This window comes from Crocodylus porosus, unplaced genomic scaffold, assembly GCF_001723895.1.
Source record: "Crocodylus porosus isolate Cpor-Errol unplaced genomic scaffold, CroPor_comp1, whole genome shotgun sequence".
Classification (NCBI taxonomy): Eukaryota; Metazoa; Chordata; order Crocodylia; family Crocodylidae; genus Crocodylus; species Crocodylus porosus.
Window position 1 is genome coordinate 32,254,997 of NW_017728914.1, and position 16,939 is coordinate 32,271,935.

Genomic DNA, 16,939 nt, shown 5'->3' on the forward strand with positions numbered 1-16,939 from the left:
TTTAGATTAGACATCCACAAGAACTACTTCACAGTTAGGGCAGCTAGGAGCTGGAACCAACTTCCAAGGAAAGTGGTGCTGGCTCCTACCCTGGGGGTCTTTAAGAAGAGGCTTGATGCCTTCCTGGCTAGAGTCATTCGAGTCCAGTTTTTCTCCCGCCCAGGTGGGGGGTCAGACTTGAAGATCTACAAGGTCCCTTCCGACCCTACTTCTATGATTCTATGAACCCATTCAGAGCACAGATTGACAACCTATGGCTCTTGGGACAAATCCAGCCCATCAAGTGATTGCATCTGGCCTGCAGTTAGGCAGCAGGCCAGCACTGTAGTGGGGTGGGAGGTGGTGAAGTGGTGGCACATAAGTCAAAAACAGTGGCCCACCGTCAGACCCAGCTCCATTAAAGTGGCCTGCCTGACCCTCTACGCTGACTCCTGCATTAGAGGTTTGCACATTACTAAAACACATTGTAGCAGGATCCTTTTGCACACCAGGCACCGGCTCTTCTAGGTGAACAAAAGCAGTGTTTCCCTTTGACTCTGGATATAGGACATTCATTGAAGAGCATGGGTAACTGCTGAATGCAGACTACAGCTGAAGATGCTTCATAGGCAAAGTTTGTCAGCAGTTTATGAGCTCAGTGAGATGGAGAGAAATGCCTCTGTTGAATATGGGGCAATATTTACCTGACAGGGCTTGCACAGTTTCTCAGTGCATTTAGGAGAGGAGAAAGCAGAACAGAGATTCATCTTATAAATTCACCAAATCAGACATACACAAGCTTGTGTGACCCTGAGCTCACTTCCATGTGCACAGCATGTGATGAAGTGCTTTGGTACAAAATTATTTACACCACCTGGCATAAATTCCAAGATTGCTCCAGTCCTGGCTTCTGTTGCTGTGCAGTCATGTCTCAGGGGCTTCTTGTGTTGCAAGCATGCAACTTTCCCATCGATCCTTCCCTCTCAATAGGAATCCTCCCAGGAAAGAGTTCTTACAAGAGGCTATCCCAACCCTCAGTACAAACACCCCTAAACTGTGAGAAAAGCTGGACACGGATGCAACATTCAGCCTTGACCCATCCCTTGTGTGTTTGTACAGAAACTTGGATGCCATTCTGCAGCATCTGAATCCAGCCTAAAACAAACTGTTTGTTTTTTATTTTATTGAGGTTATGAAATCAAGAATGGAAAGGTCCATCAGGAGACAGCTCTGTTAGTATGAACCATCTGTGTTTCAGATAGGGTGGTTTCTCCTCCGTCATCACAATCGAGGATTATTGGCAAGACAGCGAGCCTACATTGCAACTGTTTGCCAACACTTTTCTATCGCACATCCTCAGAGGAATTTTAATAACCAGTATTAGTATTTGTAAAAGCACCACCCTTCAGAACCGAATAGCGTAACCATGCAGCAGAACCTGGGTGGTGTGCAAGGATTCGTTGATGCACTGCAGACTGCTCTCCTTTTAAAAAATTCAGCAAACAACATAGTGCCATACGAAAATCATGGTTAATGACAAAATGGGCTTTTCCCATTTGGTTTGACAAAATGTCCTTTGGCAAATGTCCTTATACCCACTTCACAGCACAGCATTCTAGCAAGTACACTCTGTTTTCATATGTTTTACAGAAGTGAAGTGTTAGCTCCCTTCAGGACTACTCTATGACATTTTCATTGAGTGACAGACTTACCATGTAACTGGAAGACAAACTCAGCACCTGTTTGGAAGGTCTTGCTTTTCCACCCAGAGTCAAACAAATTGCCAGATATGGGGTCAGGAAGGAATTTCTTCCCCAGATCAGACTTGGAGAGGAGGGGAGCGGGGGTTGTTTTAACCTACAGGATGGATCTTGGTCCCCTTCCTAAGATCATCAGACCATATACTAACTTAACAATGCTCTGCTTAGAGTAGGAGTAGGGAAGTACATGCTTGGGCTCTTCAGCTAGGGTGATGCTGGGGCTGTTTCAACAATGTTTGAGAATATAGTTTGAGTGGCCTCTTTCAGTCTGACATCCCCCTGCTTTTACATCTTTTAGACTGGTATCTAGAGAGGTGGCATTAGAGAACACAGATGCTATTTAGATCAAGTGAAGCACTACTAACCTTCCTATGGGGTCATGAGACTAACTCTGGCAGGAAAGAGATGAGAGTAGGCATGTACTGAAGTCAGGAAGAAAAGATCATATAGCTTGAAAATGAAATGTTTTGAACAACTTTGGGAAGACACACTGCTGCTTGGTTATAACATGCTGCTTTGTCCTTATGTTTTCTCTACCAGTTTCTCTGTTTCCTGCACATCAGTGGCCATAGGAAAGTAGGTCAGTTTGCAATAATTTCATTTAAGAACATGTCACTGAGTGTGCTGGATACACATGTGAGTTACTGATGATAGCCTAACTGTAAAACAGTTAACCATGCACTTCTATCAGAAATAAAAGCTGTCACAAAAAAGTGTTTACACTAAACAACCTTGGGCTGCACATATTAAACGGATCCACACACTCATTTTGCCAAGCGTTGTGCATTTCAAATAATGCTACTTCCTTCTATCCTTCCTACCTTAGTTACAAATGAAGAGGCACCTTACTGTTAAATCTAAAGGCTACTTGCCATAAGAGTTTATCTTAAGAATTTACATTGCTTGTGCTCATTTTAGGGAAAAGGGCATCTAGTGCCATCTGGTGGCCAGATACCCAGTGACATAAATTAGCAAAATTGCCCCTACCAGCTTAGTCATTAGACTTGTTGCATATCTATTAAATACACCACCCCCTTGCTCACAGGCAAAACCTCACCTCCAAGAGTTTTACATATCACTCACAGACATAGGCAATTAAAAATAAAGGCAGGACCTGCAGTCATTATTCAGACATAATTCAGTTTGAGTGAAATTTTGCCCATATAAAAGAAGATTGCAAGATCTGGTCCCCTTAGGGACCAAAGCTGAAAGATTTAGGAAAAAGAAAATATAGTGCTTCTCAAATGAATTACTTGCTTAGTATAGTTGCTCATGAGCAAGTCAAAACTGGAAACACCTATTTTTCCCTTGCCCTTTCCTTCCCCCCAGAATTTTGACTCAAACCAGGATGTGTTTGGTCCACATACAATCAATCTGTATATGGGCCAAAAAACCTTACTCTACTTGAGCAGAGCTACACCACACTGCACCCAATCTGACTTACTTCTTTTCTGTATTCTCGGTCTTTTCTGTTCAGACCTGCTGCTTTTCCTCACCAGTAAGGGATCGGGCATACTCACTACCAGCCCCATAACCCCCAAGAGATTACTCCTCACATAGCGAAGTCTGCTTTATTAGACACTTGGTAACTCATCGTCACTACGGCCTTCTGAGTGCACTGCATCCCCGCTATGGTCCCATTGCTTTGTAAACATTTTGGTGAAATAGTCACTTGTTAAAAGCATAGTCAGTCATTTCAAAATGTACACATCCTAAGTCACAATGGAATTTGCTCCTGATATTTAAGTCAGTTAAAAAAGGTACTGACCTATGTCCTCCATGGCACCTGTCAACCCAATACTCTTCAGATTTTCCTGACTCAACAAGAGGTGAACAATCAACTGTTCAACTTCACAGATTCGTTCTCTGCTTTGGTGATGAATAAAAAAAGTATGTGTGCAGAGCAAAACCTTCGATTCATTATTTTACTCCCTTATGCTCATGTAATTCTTTTGCAGAGAGTGCTCAGAATCGTTTCTTTCAGCAACAGTAGGGAGGGGATAAGCAAACCTTTTATAAAGGTAGCAGTGACTTGAGGAAAGACCACATGCAAGATAAAATGTATGGCTTCATCTTCCTCATTCTAGAGAAAAGGAAAACTTGGAGCCATCAGGAAGATGCTCATCCTCCAAAGAAACACCCCAGATTTTTTTCATTCTCTGTTTTAAAGAAAAAAATAATTGCATGTCTGTGCAGCTTAGGACAGGTCTAAAGAATATGACGAAATGAGCATATGCTACCACCTACTGGTCATTTTGTAAAGAGAAGTCTCCATGGGACAATTCCTGTGGTTCACAGCACCGGGCAATCATTGCTCTAAATTGTGGGCAGAAACTCAAGCAGCAAATTATGGGTCAGGATAATATTATGACATGGAAAGAGAGGTAAACGGCATCCTCAAGAGAACAGTGAAGTGGCACTGCTACGCAGTCAAAATTAGGAAATGTTGTGTTGTTTTTTTTAAACAACTGACTCATTCAGATGAATGAAGAACAGCACTAAGGGAGCAAGGAAAAGACAGGGCTAAAGAAGAGTAAAATCAAGTACTAGAAGAATTGCTGCATGCATCCCAGCCCCAAATGGGAAACAAAGCGCGCTTGCAGTGCAGACACATTGGCGCAGGGAGGGGAATCGGTACTTTCTACACAGAGCCACATACAGTAACTGGCCTGCAGGCAGTCTCATTCAATCACAGTATCAAACAGCTACCATCGTTTGAGACCGTCAGGCATCATAGTTAGGGACCTACCAAATTCATGGGTCTTGGCAGCCAATTATACAGCTGTAACATGGTTGGGGTCCCCTGATTTCACAGATGCATCACAGCCTGGGCTGCCACTATGAAGATGGGGCAAAGCAACTGCTGCCCCGCCCCTGCCACATGCCTCCAATTGGCTGAGAAGCACCACAAGTCCCACCCCTCCCATGCACTGATTGAAAGCCCTAGCTGGAGCTGCCTGGCTTGTTAATTAAGTAATTATCACCAGAGATTCTGGCTTTCCCTGATAAAAAAAATCCCAAATTCTCTGATTAAAAACTGCAAAATCCATGATTAAAATGAAAGGCTCCTTACTCCCCCGGCCCTGCTGGTGATCTCTGCCCTCCTCCACAGCCCCGCTGATACCCTTCACTCCCCTCCATAGCCCCCCATCCCTGGTTGTGCCACTCACTCTACCCTCCCCCCACAGTTCCCCCACCCTGCTGGTGCCCCTTGCCCCCCACCCACAGTCCCCTGTCCACCCAGCCTTACCAGAGGGGGGCCCCCCAGTTGCCAGGGCTAAGGGGTCAGAGACCCGGGTCCACAGCACCTTGCCCCCAGTAGGAAGCAGGGGCTGCTACAGAGAAGCAGAGCACAGAGCCCAGCTCCACCTGTTGCCTACCTACTGTGGGCTTGTGTGTGTGCGCGCGTGTGGCGGGTGGGGAATAGCTCATCCCACCTGCGCACTCCCAAGGGGGCAGGGAGGACCCATGCCCCCCCAGATCTGTAAGCAGGGCAGGGGCAAGCACAGGCTGCCTGCTGCGGGCTTGGACTCTGCCCTGCTGCCCTCCCCCGAGGCTTCTGCAGCCCAGCAGGTACAACCCAGTGCTGCAGGGCACAGCAGGGCCACGCAGGGAAGATCCTTGCTGCTGTGAGTTTCACGCTACCCTGGCCACGTGCCCCCTGCATGTGTGGCAGCACTGAAGGGCACAACCCCATGCCGCCACCCCCACTGCTGCCATGTGCACAGGGGATGATGCATCACCAGGACAGCACGGAGCTCACAGCAGCAAGCAGCTTCCCTGCTGCACTCTGCAGCGGTGGGTTGTACCTGCTGGGCTGCAGATGTCTTGGGGGAGGGCAGCAGGGAAGGGAGCCTGAGGCTGCCGCCTGGGTCCAAGCCCCAGCCCCAGGCTTGCCCAACTTCCTCCCTCCCTATGGGGCCCTCAATCCCTCCTCCTCCCTCCCCCCTAACTGATGGGAGCTGCTCTCCAGGCTGCCCAGCAGCCACATGCACGTAGCGCTCCCTGCCTGACAGCTTTCCTCCCATTCCCTCCCAGCCTCCTTGCAGGCTACACACAACTCTGCCAGCCTGCAGACAGCTCCCTGCAAAACTCATGGGTTTCTCCAGTAGAATGAGAAATCTGTGTTTTCCCCCAGTAATGGGAAAAAGCCATGGTTTTCTCCATTTTTCCATGGAAACAGAAAACCCAGATCCCTGCTTATCATGCTCTTCAAGGGGCAGAGGGCAATAATTACTGAGTAAAGTTTCAAGAGAAGGGGATTTTTTATGGGCTTTTTCCCTGCTTCCCCTCTCCCCTTCTGGAGACAGAGAGATGGAAACTTTTCCTGCCTCTTCCCCACCCCCTTCAAGAGATGCTTTGCTGACTCTTTGCCAGCTTTTTGAACATAGCCAGTTCCCCATGCTTTTTCACGAGGAACCAGTTATTTCACAGAAGACTGCCAATTATATGACTTGTGAAATTGTGTATTTGGTAGGTACCTAATAGTGAATGACAGCAGAATATACACCGAGTATGTGACACAGTAGCTACCTACTTTCTACACATTCTCACTCCTTCCCTCCCCCACTTTAAAGTCAGAGTCTTAAAAGGTGACTAATTAAGAAAAATGGATAATAGCTGATCATAATCTTCAAAAAACAGCATTATGTTTCTACATTGTGAACGCAGAATGCCCTGCACAACAGGTCACAGGGAGAGTTACAGCCTTTTGGGCACTATTACATAATGATATAAAATAAGATTGTGACCAAAAGATTTGGTTTATGACAGCATACTCTGCAGGATAATCACTGTTCCTCACAGATAATTGACCAGACTCCTGGTAACCTGGCAACTAATAAAGATCTGGCTCCAAGCTTTGTAACCAGAACTATGCATTTCCTGAGGATGGAAGAAGTCTGCAAAGCTAAAGAAACTAAATGAAAGATGTATTAAACGGCTCATAAAACCTAACATAAGTTTTCTCTTCTGCCTCCATATTGAGGTCTGGGGTCCTAGCTAAATATGTTATTATCGTGTATAAATGGATATAGGTTCAAATATTCTGACTGTTTTCTTACTGTCCAGTGCGTTTGCTTCTTTAAGTGGCCTTCACTTCACTTTCTGGGAGATACAGAAAGAACCCCAATTACTTAGGCTAGCCTTTTTTTTTTTTTTTTTTTTTTTTTAAAATGAAGGTTAAGCCAACCAGCCTGGGAACAGAAGCTTGAGTCGTTGATCCCAAGTATCAACTACTTCAAGGAGGACAGGCTATAAGCAATTCCACAAAGTCAAGCTGAGCAACCCCAAAGTCACACAAAGTTTATGAATAGCAAAAATATTAGGATATGTACCCAGACAATACGTAAAGAGAAGTTTTGGGCAAAACTAATGAATTCCTTAGTTTGATCAATCCTAACAGCAGGTTTATTAAATTCAGCCTGGAATGGGCTGTAACTTGTATGCCATTCAACTTGTCTGGTCACAGTGTACATTGAAACTACACTTCATTACATGTTTCTTTAGAACTGCCTTGTTTGGAAATGAAGTGATTTTTTTAAAAGAATGTATGTGTCTCTACTTTCACAAAAGTCTCTCTTTCATCCAGTCTGTTGGTGCAGTTAACAACATACCTCAAGCCTCTTCCTTTCTAACAGTAAAGTCAGGAAAAAATGCTCAGAAAAAACACAAAAGGATACAAATTTTACACAAATATGCTCAGATTTTGCCCCATATCCTTAGCTATCCATAAGGAAAACAAAGCTAAAATAAAAATGAGCAGTGATACAAAACAGAGCGTCCAGATTCTTTTCGAGTATTTTATAAACCTTGATGATATTTCAGTTCTATACAGCATCCCACATCTATCTATAGTGTCAGTCCAGGAAGAGGATGTCTGTTTAGTTAATTCTCATAGCATGAACTCTTACTTCTTGCCAGTCTCAATCTGTCACATTCAACAGTCACATGCAAAATGCCACTCTCCTTGCCAGATGTCTCCATGTTGTACTTGTTGAGCACTTGCCAGCTCTGCAGGAGTATGGACTTCAATGGTACGACAGAATAAACATGTGCATTAGTAAAGAGTTGTTGCATTTTAATTATTCCCTTCTAGTCTTGTTTGGATTTTTGCTTACAGTTTAAGAATTTTGGACAGGAAGAAAACAAAAAAGTTTCCCTAGCAGATCAAACCACTGGTTCATCCAATCTGGTGGGCTGCTTTTAGTGACATAAGTGCCCAACATTTCAGACAAAGGCAGAAAAAACTTTATGCATTAAGTCAATTATGTAATAATGTCAATATGGAACAAAATCTTTCCTGACCCCTGCAGTGGTCATCACATTACTTTGATTTTTTTCTGGCAAGTATAGCTATTAACACGACCAGTCATGCAATCTTTTATAGTCTGCCTGCAACAACTGATGCTCTGCTCTTTCTTTTTGCACCAAACGAAAATGCTCCTCCGTCTCCTGTTGAATCACCACCTCAGCATTTCATGACTGTCTTGCAAATTTGTGCTTTCAGTTCCAATGTGTGCCCTTTGCAGGGGCTACAGCACAGAAGGGCCCCTTACACAGAGCATTCTAGGCAGACGTGCAAAGGATTTTAGGCTACATCAATGAAGTAGAGGGCAGAAGGTCAGGAAAACAGTGTAACCTATGAGGACAGATTTCAAGAAACTGAAGGGAAAGAAAACAGTTTGAAAAATGAAGGTTAAAGACACCTGGGATCTCAGAGTGAGGAACTCAGCTAGGCAGCAAGAAAGCATCAAATCTGGATGTTTGAGTATATATTTTTTAATTTCCTCTAGCCTTATCTTAGCCATGTATTTCCTCAAGTGTAATATCACCCTTCCTAAGAAAGGTTAAAGTCAATTCAACCAGAAGGAAAGTATTTATACAATTAAAACCTAATTATGGATTACAAAACTAAGTTCTGCTGTGCTTTTGCAACTGCAAGTAGGAAAATTAAATAAAATGCTTGTGGTGTCCAAAAATACGATTTTACTTCCCAGATATTATCTTTCCCTCTGTTAATGGCTCTTTATGCCCCAGAACTCACTTCAGTAAGAATGACCTTTTTATATAAAACTTCCAATCAGCTAGCTACAGGCCAAGTTCAATAATAATCTTGAACATATCATGACCAATGTGTAATAAGGAGCAAGAGGAAGGTTACTTCTACAGTGACATGGAAAGTATACAAAAGCCAGACATTTTTATGCATAATTTATTGAACTGCCATAAAACTCACTGCAAAAGACATAAAAGGAACTTCTGGATAATTTAGTATAAAAGAGTAAGTCTTATCTAGCATAACAGATCAGTGCATAAACTGGTTTTGAAAAACTGAGTTATCAATTTACAAACAGTAGTCAAAACATAATTCATCGTAGATCCCCACATCATGGCTTACATTAGTATGACACTATAAATTCACAGAAAATCCTCCGTGACAACGTACAGATCCAATATTCAGAAATCTATCATGTCCTCTAATTACAAGGATAGCCTGCCCAATAAAGACAGGGCATTACATATGCACATAACATTCTGTTTACTGAAACAATTGCAGCTTGGATGACCAGTGGCAACCTATAGAAAATGGCAAGACAGTTGAGAACTGTGAAAAGCAATGAAATAGCAGGGAGAAATTTAAGCAGAGGTGCTTGTCTCTGCTGGGAATCAGATCAGACCCCAAGTGAGAACTAGTGGAGTACACCTGATTTAATGCACACACATTTTCTCAAAGACAGGGTCTCTTACAGCATAGCATTCCAGGATTTCAGTGGTCAGCAAGAGGAAAAGCATCACCCCCTAAATCACCAACAGCATTTCCCCCAGCACAAAGGTTTCCTTGGAGAGGTCTCTTTCAAGTACCAGCCTGGCCCAGCCCTGCTTAGTTTCAGATGTAACAGGACCGCACCCTGAGATATTTCAACATATGTTTAAAATCCCAAATGTTTTTGGCTTAAAATAAAAGCTTTACCAATTTGATGAAGCCAATGATGGTAAGAGCTGGGAAGCTTTCACAATGAAGAATTAAATTACTCTGGAGACAGGGTGTTAAATAAAATTGTAGTGGCACTCTCATTAAGAAAAAATACATGCTTTTTACTGTCCCCAAGTAAATCCCCCAGTACAAGGAATCTACCCACTGATAAGTAGTTTGTCATCTTGGTCCTTTTGCACACTGGAACTTCCTGGCCATGATATGAAATACATCAAGATCATACATCCTGTGTCACCTAAGGGAAAAATGTTATATGGTAGAGACAGAGATGGGATCAGGTTACTAGTATTTTTCCTATTATTAAAGGAAAGCACTGAAAGAGAGAGTGAATAGAGATTAGCATTATAGTGGATTAAGAAAGCGTGCAAATATGGGCACAAAGACAAGAGATAAAAAAGATGTCTCTGAACAGGTACCATGGCATGTTGTTAAAACTCCCCCTTTGTGATGTTAAAAGTATTTTCATTCCACATTCTATTTGGAAAATTATCACTGCCAGACAAACTTAGTAATATTTAGCACTTATATAAGCACTCTGTGTTGAAGCATTTTAAAAGGTTAGAAGAATGCAGCTAAGATTGGTTAGGTGTCTTGCCTGAGGCTACTTAACTAAGAAAGTGATAAAGCAACAAACTTTATTTGGGTTTTTAAAAGTGCCCCCCATCCATTACTCTGTATGTTATATTTTTTTAAAAAGCAAGTGATAAAATCTCTGCAACTGTTAAGAGCACTGTGCAAATTCCAGTCTTTAGCAATATATGACAAGATTCTGTAATGACAATCTAACCAAACTTTAAATGATTTTGAGCTGCCAAATAAAAGCAATAGCTGGGTGAATGCAAAGCTATACAAAGTTATCCAAATGATTCGATGCTTAATATGAATCTTAGCAAATATTTCAGTTTTTCCACACTCTAGGGTTATATTTAGCCAAATGGGGTTGCAGGAGGTGTGATTAAAGATAAAATATCCATTTGCTAAACTGCAGGTGCAAACAGCATGGTTCATAAACCTATTTCCTTACTGTACAATTTGCTTCCCAGCCTGAGCATCAGTCTCAGTTCCTTCTTTGCTTAGTGCTGCCCAAAGGTGTTTCACTCATAACAGCATCTCCCCTATGAAATAAAGGTCCTTTCAAGAGCTTGTGCCTAAAGTACTTCTGTAGTATTGGGGCTGAATATCCATTTTAGGTTACTATCAGAGTCAACATAATATATTAGAACCACTTTAAAATACTTAACTGAAATACAGTCTTATTAACACACTTAACATCAATGGAAAGCCAACAGAATACACAAACAAGCCCACAAAGCATCAGGTTGGTGGACACATGGGGCTTACACAAACAGTCAAGCTAAGCCCTAGCATGTGCAAATTTAACTTGCAGTGACTTTAGTAGGAATGTGCTTGCTTACCTTAGGCATTAATTTGGTCTTCACTATTTTTTAAGGGTCCAAGAAGCCAGAAACATAGAAACACCGAAAAAACCCCATGCCAAACAGGTTTGATAGGTGTGGCCACAGTTTGCCAGTACATAAACGATTATGGAACCATTCAACATATTTAGTTGGAGCTTTTATTTGATATTAAAACTCTGAAACTTTGGGGAATGGAAAGCCAAGACTGCACATTCAAATGTCATTCTTGATTTAATAAACAGGCAGCAATTTTATCTCCAAAATTTGAAACTATAAGCTGAAGTCCACCAAATGCAAAAGCTTAATGACTACTGTTCTCCTGCTGAGCTCACATATGTACCAGTTCTCACCAAGAACCAGTCCTGCTCTCCTTTCTTAGTGCTCTGAGCTTTGCTTCCATATTATTTCTTGATTTCAGCCTATCAAAATGGTTGCCTCTTTGAAGAGTTAGGAAGAGCTGGACAGTGAACCCTGAAGACAAATCAGGGGACTGGGGTGATAATTAGTAGCCAGAAAACACAATGCAGAAATACAGCAGTATATTTAATGCAATTCTAAACCAGTTTCCTGCTGTTCCTCACACGTGGCTTTAGAGTGGGGAAGAATGAGTGTTTTTAGCATCAGGCCCACACTACAAATTTGTCAGTAGAGCTATGTGGCCTATGGGTACAGAAGAAAAATCAAACCTCTTAGCTGACACAGCTGCAAAACCTCTGGTATGGATGTAGCTCTGCCACTAGAAGAGTGTTATTCGATGGCTAGCTTGTTTCGGGGAGGGGGTTAGCTACACCAGCAGAAAACCTCCTTTTGTTGGTATATGCTACATCTACGCTGGGGGGAGGAGGGGCGTGCTGCTGACATAGCTATCCCAGCGTAACTAAAGCAACAGGAGCTTGGTAGTATAGACAAGCCCTAGACTAATTGCTTTGATGCTGTAGTATCAGATGTACTAGAAAGCATCAGCAATTAAATGCTCCTACAGACAATGGCCTAATTCAACCATGAATCACTCTCAAAGCAAGCTCCATCCTGTGCACTAAGAGTACTACAAAAATGTAATATGTATCTAGGCTTGGCAGAATTTTATTTTTTTATGATTTTGATGGATAGCATCAATGTTTATTTTTAAGCATTTGCTTCAATTTTTATTGATTTAAGTTTTCAGGACTGTGAGAAATTAGAGATGTGGGGAACAGACAGTTTATTAATGGCAGTATACTATTATTATAGTGCAATTTAACTGCCCACCACGACAAACATTACTGTAGGACTGCTCTCAGCTGATCAGAGCTGCCATCAGTCCTGGCTCAGCCTGCCTGTAGCTCCCTTATTTGTTTTGTCACTTCCTCTTCCTTTGCTCCCAGTCCTCTGGGGTTTCTGGGAGTTACAGTTCAAACTAGTCAGAAGTTCTATAGGACTGCTTCCCCTGTTGTCTCACACACCATCAGCCAGCATTTTCCTTATGTCCCCCTTCTATAAATTTTGATTATTAACAATGGAAATATTCTTTCATCAGCATGCAAGAAGTGAAATCAACTTGTATCAAGGTTTATCATTAAAAATCAAATCCCACCAAGCCTATATACAACTGAACCCTGTATGAGTAATCTGAATTCTGGCAGTAAGTTCTGAGACTTGACTTTACAAAAAAAAAAAAAAAAAAAAAAAAAATCAATGGAACACTTTTTTGTTTGTTTTAATTTGTTTAATAATTTGATACAATTCACAGCATTTGCAAATGAGCAAAATGAAAGTTTTGATCATCTAGAATCATATTGACAAGGCCTTAACTTGGATCATTAGCAGGGTTGGGACTAGTTCCATAACTTGGGTATCTGCCAGTTGTGCTAACAAAGTAACCAGAAGCAACAGAAGGCTCTAGGTCAGGGGTAGGCAATTATTTCAGCTGGAGGGCCATTTAATGAGTTCTAGCAAGCTGTCAAGGGTAGCCCCACCCCTTGACAAGTGCCCCACCTCCTGGTCCCATGGGATCAGAAGTTCGGCCCCCTAACCTCTGACTTTTGCCACCATAAGTCCCTCCCCTTGCCCCCAGAAGTAATCCTTTTGGGAGGTGGGGTTGCTATCTTGGAACCATAAAAACCCAAATCATATACTAAATGTCAAACATCTACTATAACATATTCTAATTTTATTTTTTAAAGTATTTTTGTCCTGATTTGTGCAAGTTTGCATAACGTATATAGAGGTGATTCCATAATAGCTCAAAAATAAAGACTTACTCTTGTATATTGGGGGGTTGTGAGGGGGTGTGACTATGTGGGGGGTGCGGGTGTTTGTATATGTGCAGGGGATTCTGGGAGGAGTGTGTGTGCAGGGTGCGAGTGTGCGGGGTGAGAGAAAAGGTTGGGGGTGGGGACCGAGAGAAAAGGTGGCGGGTGGGGACCCCTCCCCCAACATGCTCCCTCCCATATGGCACACAGCCTGTCACAAGCGGCAGCAGTAGGTCCTGGAGGCACTCATGGCTTGCACATGCACAGCCACCTGGTGGTGCACAGCTCCAGCTGCACATGGCAAGAAGCAGAGTCAGGCTGGACCACCTCTATCACACAGGGCTCCCCAGAGCTCATGCACAGTTCCCAGGACTCATGCACCACTAGGGGGAAGCCCCACACCATAAAGCCAGCTGCCTTCTCCACTCCCTGCTTCCCAGTGGAGTCCTGGGAGCTGCACATGAGCCACTGCAATAGAGACAGGCCAGCCTGGGTCCACTCCTTGCTGCCAAGTGCAGCTACTGGAACTGGCTGGAGCTGCATGCTGCCAGACAGGCCTGAGCAGGCCATGAGCACCCCGAGGGCTTGCCACCTAATGCTGCTAGCAGTGGGGACAGTGCAGCATGGAAAGAGGGTACCTGGGGAGGTCCCCACACCTTCCCACCCTCTCTCACACCCACACCCATACCCAGCCCACACAAGCTCCTGCTGAGTGCAGGCTCCACACTCCTGCCAGCTCCAGCCCCATGCTCCCACTCAGCTGCAGCTTTCCCCTGCCAACTGCCACTTCCCTACCTGCTGTGTGGAGCAAGTGCTGCAGCAGGGACACGGGGAGAAGTTGCTGGAGGCTGGGGAAGTCAAGCAGGTCCCCCGGTGGCTGCAGCAGTGGCCCTGCCTAAAAGTTGTGCGAGCTGGCCAGGGCCAGGGCCCTCCCAGGCATGAGGATGGGAGTGAACCCCAGGGGCTGGGTGGGGTACAATTAATTGTTGGGCGCCCATAAATCAGATGGGAAAAAAAAAAAAACACCTGGTAGGCCAGGTCTGGCCAGCAGGCCGTATTTTACCCACCCCTGCTCTATGTGGACCTGCTGCTAGAGGGTGATGAAACATACATTTGGGTCAGTGGGTTTCACAGCCATCTACTTAACTGCAAAGGACTCTGGGGGTCCAATCCAGTTTGTGCACAAAAATACACTACAGTGGTTACAAATGATCCTGCGCTCACCCCACCCTCCAGTCTCCCACAAGCCTTTCCAGGGTCCTTTTCTTCTCTGCTCCTGCTTATTCCCCCTTTCCTTCCCCACCCCATTCCATACTCCTCTGCATTCCAGTCAAGCTGCTCCTCCTTCCTCTCCACACTGACTGGGCACCGGCAAGTCATCTGCAGGAGACTGCAGACGATGCAGCCTCAGCCAGAGCATGCTCCCACACTCTTGCTGGATGGTGCCCATGCAATCCAATTAGTATATGGGAGCTGTGAAGGGCTGGAGCCTGCTCAACAATTCACAGATTGTTAGGGGCTGGAAGGGACTTTGCAAGATCATCAGGTCCAGCCCCCTGCACTAGGCAGGAAAGACAACTGGGGTCAGGTGACCCCAGCAAGGTGACTGTGCAGGCTCCTCTTGAAGATTTCCAGGATAGGTGACTGCACCACCTCTGAAGGGAGTTTATTCCACAGTCTGGACACCCTAACTGTGAAGAAGTTTTTCCTAGCATTAAGCCTGAAACGGTCTTCCAGGAGTTTGTGGCCATTACTCCTGGTTCTCCCCAAGGGTGAACAGTTGCTTGCTGAGCCCTCAATGTACTCCCCTGATGTAGCAGTAAGCTGCTACTAAGTCCCCCCTTAGCCTTATCTTTTTTAGGCTGAGGCTCAAGTACCTCAGCCTTTCCTCAGATGGCTTGCCTTGCAAGCCTCTGATCATATGGCTGGCTCTTCTCTGGAGTCTCTATCTGAGGCTTTTCCACATCCTTGTTGAAGCACGGCACCCGGAACTGGACGCAGTACTCCAGCTGCAGTCTCACCAATGCCAAGGAAAGCGGAAAAATCACCTCCTCAGTTTTGCTGGAGATGCATCGATTGATGCATGCCAGAGTATTATTTGCCCTACTGGCTACAGCATCGCACTAATGGCTCATGTTCATACTACAGTCTATTATGATACTCAGGTCTCTTTCAGTCATTTGGCATCACCAAGCCTGTCGGTGTGCTGGGGGCTGTTCGTCCCCAGATGGATCCAGCACTTTACGCTTCTCAGTGTTGAATTTAATCTGGTTCTGATCCGCCCAACGGTAGATTCTGAAGAATTAGGAAGCCAAACAAGTTTCCCCTGCGCACCTGGAAATGCATTTTCACAGGCTTATACCTGTACCAAATTTGGGAGTTTACTCAGGGGAAAAGCAAAGGCACCCTCCATGTCACATCTCTTGCACCGCCTCCAATCACCAAAGCATTAAAGCTTTGCAAGAACAGGGCTGTATGAGTTTTTCAGAGTGGGCCAATTTTTCCACCCCCTTAACTTTACCGAACCATTTGCACTGACACTTTTCAAAAACCATTTTTAGCCTATGACGGACACCCAGCATGATGTATTTCAGCTTGAATGGTTAAAAGGTGCCGAGCTAAAAACTGGATCTTATAATGGCATTGGACAGCCTCAAGTACAGACAGCGCTCTCGGCTACGAGCACTCATTTATTAGCCCCTTTTCTGTTCGAGAAGAGCTCTTCATAATGAATGAGAGCAAACCAACTGCAAACTTCTTGCTTAAACACAATGATTAACTTTTGCCTTAATGCAGGAGTGGGCAAAATGCAATCCCGCGGGCAAAATGCAGCCCACCAGGCGATTCTATCTGGCCCGCGGGCCCCTACAAAATTTAGAAAATTAATGCTTATCTGCCTCCAGTTGCCTGTCATGCAGGACCTCGATGGCTTACCAAAACTCGGTAAGCGGCCCTCTGCCCAAAATAACTGCCTGCCCCTGCCTTAATCAGACCCTGCCGCATCTCAAGGTGCTCAAAAAGCCCACGGCGCCCCACATCTCGACCGCCCCACATATATGGGTGAAGTCATCAGCAGAGGGACGGGCAGGTCTATCTTCCGACCGGCAAATTTAAACCCTGAGGTTTTGAGAGGTACGATGGAAAATTTCTGCCAGAGGATGTATATACACAACGCCCTCTCTCTCTATGGAAATATATTTTAATAATAATGATTTAAAAAAGGTCTCCTTTCGCCGCCGCGGTGCACAGGAGACGAGGCGCGGGTGCCCCCGCCACGGTAACAGCTGCCCCCCCTTCAGACCAGCGCCCTCCAGGGACAAGGGAGGCCAGCACCGGGGGGAGGACGAGTAAGACTTGGAGCAAAGCGTGGGACTGGCAGGGTCGATGCCCACCACCACCTGCAAACGTCCCCGCGCGCTCCCTCCTGCAGTTCCCCGACACTTACCTCGCTCCTCGCCGCCTCGCCGCGCCACCACAGGCCCGAGGCCGCCTGAGGAGCCCAACGGCCGCAACGGCCGCGAAGGCGTCACGTGGCCCGCGCCGGCCAATGGCGCG

At 44.8% G+C, this 16,939-nt stretch overlaps 1 long non-coding RNA gene across 1 annotated transcript; it reads right to left on the reverse strand.

Moving 5' to 3' along the window:
• Positions 1-8,934: 8,934 nt before the first annotated feature.
• LOC109310135 lies at positions 8,935-16,911 on the reverse strand. The gene is made up of 2 exons (XR_002101145.1): positions 16,830-16,911; positions 8,935-11,624 (listed from the first exon to the last, which is right to left on the reverse strand). It is a non-coding gene; the product is annotated as an uncharacterized LOC109310135 (long non-coding RNA).
• Positions 16,912-16,939: the final 28 nt, after the last annotated feature.